We start from the raw sequence: 2053 nt of genomic DNA, 5'->3' as shown, positions 1-2053 counted from the left end.
GTTGGAATGAGGTATCTCTTTTAGAAAATCAAGGGATTTCATGTTATTTAGCCGCTTTTGAGGTTAGCCTTGGTATATTGGTCGATTGGAATTTGAATATTTCGGGAATTGCGCTTTGGATTGGTTGAATTTCATGTGGAATATGGGATTTTGTAGATGGAACAAACCACAAATTTAGTTTGTTAAATTAGGGGCTTTAGCTTTTTCACCGCAGTAACATTCATGGATCACTCTTGCTGAACTGAAAACTCAGATAATCAAGAAGCTTGGAATGGGGGTGGGGTCGTGGGGATGGAGTAGGTGAGGGCCCTTCAGATTTTTAATAAATAAAACATTAAAAAAGTTAAAATATGTAAAAAGAACAAAAAAAAAAATTTATTCAAAACGTAAATTAGTTTTTTCACTCCAAACAAACAGCAAATAGAGCAATTTTGCAATTAAATCATATATTTTTGGATATGATCACTTGATTAATGGGCAAACAATAAAAATCTAAATTGTTTACATTCTAACATAAATGTGTGTTTCTTTTTTCTTAAAATTACTCTAAAAACACTAAAAGTTGATATGCATCAAAGTCCTCAACTAAAAAATTTAATGCTCTCTCGATTATGGCTCTTCCTTTCCAGCAGTCCTTCCATTATGACTCTCTTCTTGTAATCCTCCGGCGACCCTTTTTCCGGCAAGTTTGCCACCATGTTTACCGATCTCTGACCATTATTTCTATCATCTTTCCGGTGAGGATAAACAGAGCAAACCAATATCAAAGTACACAGAATCCCTAAAAACTTTCCCAAAAACATTGTGAAAAATAGACTACTAACCATTAAATACACCCCAGAATTCGACTCAAGACCACCGTTGACTTTACCATTTGAGTTTATACTCGGTTTTTTATGAGAAGCTGATTTTTCGGCGGGAAAAGATATCGAAATACTAGTTTCCGAAACTGGACTAGTACTTTCCTGCGACTTTTGAGGATCTTTCTCAACATAGCTTTCCGACTTACCTTCCGATATATCGCCGGAAAAAGAGTTACTATTTGACTTCACAGGAAGTTGATGGATGTATCTCTCAGCAGCAACCCTTTTCCTCTGTTGTAAATCTCGATTACGGCGGCCGGAAGTTTTACTGGAGACGGTAGAATATGATGATCCGACTGTTGGCGGTAGTTTTATGTAGTCTCCGTCGTCTGTTTCGATGACCGGAGGGCGCATACAGAGGAAGAACTTGGTTTTCATATTTGGTTGTTAGGAATCTGCAGAATAAAGTAATAAAATTTTCAATGATCTTGTGTTAGTGTTTCGTTTTAGGAAGAAAATTTTCGAGATTTATACAGAAATAAAAAGCAATAGAGAGAGAGAGAGAGAGGGGCCGGCAGGTGGCATGTGGCGGCGGCTGGCGGAGATTTGTCTGTTTCGGGTCGTAGGGGAATAAAGAGCGGAGGTTGAAGACAATTGGACTAATAAATGGTTTCATGTTTTTGGACCTGACCTCTTAACTTTAGAAACTCAGTCCCCTCGTGTCTTTCATTACCAATATCTAAATTATATAATATATTCACAAAAATTATATAATATATTATTGTCTGCTGTTTCAAAAATATATATGTTTTATAATATAATATATTAACTAAACTTGAAGACAAAAGCTCCGATAACAATAAATATAAGAGTATTTCAAGCATTTTCAAAGTTTTTTTTTTAAAAAGCAATAAGAATTTTAAAATTTTCAGTTAAATAGACAAATTATAAAAAGTAATAAAGTGATAAATAGACAACTTAGCATTTTTGTTTAAGAAGCTGATGTTTGTTGTAATGAAAAATTTAACAAATAAACTTTATTATAATAAATGCTCCGAGTAAAGTGGTATGGCATTTTTATTGGTTTTGATCGGAATTTCAACATTATTGCAATTTCTCTCTCACCAACGAGTCAACCACTGGATGTCTTGAAATCTCATCTTTATCCTATAACATATATATTTATTTTCATTTTGAAACTTTCTTGAACCAATGGCAAACATGAGAATTCTTAACATGGAAGCAATCAT

General features: G+C 34.0%; 1 long non-coding RNA gene across 1 annotated transcript; it reads right to left on the bottom strand.

Annotated features, from left to right (window-relative positions):
- Positions 1 to 429: 429 nt before the first annotated feature.
- LOC145166149 (uncharacterized) lies at positions 430 to 1488 on the bottom strand. The gene is made up of 2 exons (XR_013740406.1): positions 1338 to 1488; positions 430 to 1258 (listed from the first exon to the last, which is right to left on the bottom strand). It is a non-coding gene; the product is annotated as an uncharacterized LOC145166149 (long non-coding RNA).
- Between the last annotated feature and the right edge of the window lie 565 nt (positions 1489 to 2053).

The sequence above is a fragment of the Lactuca virosa genome, chromosome 3 (genome assembly GCF_052849685.1).
Source record: "Lactuca virosa cultivar CGN04683 chromosome 3, Lactuca_virosa_CGN04683_v6, whole genome shotgun sequence".
NCBI lineage: Eukaryota > Viridiplantae > Streptophyta > Magnoliopsida > Asterales > Asteraceae > Lactuca > Lactuca virosa.
The sequence above is the reverse complement of the archived record's forward strand: the minus strand, read 5'-3'. Positions and strand labels throughout refer to the sequence as shown.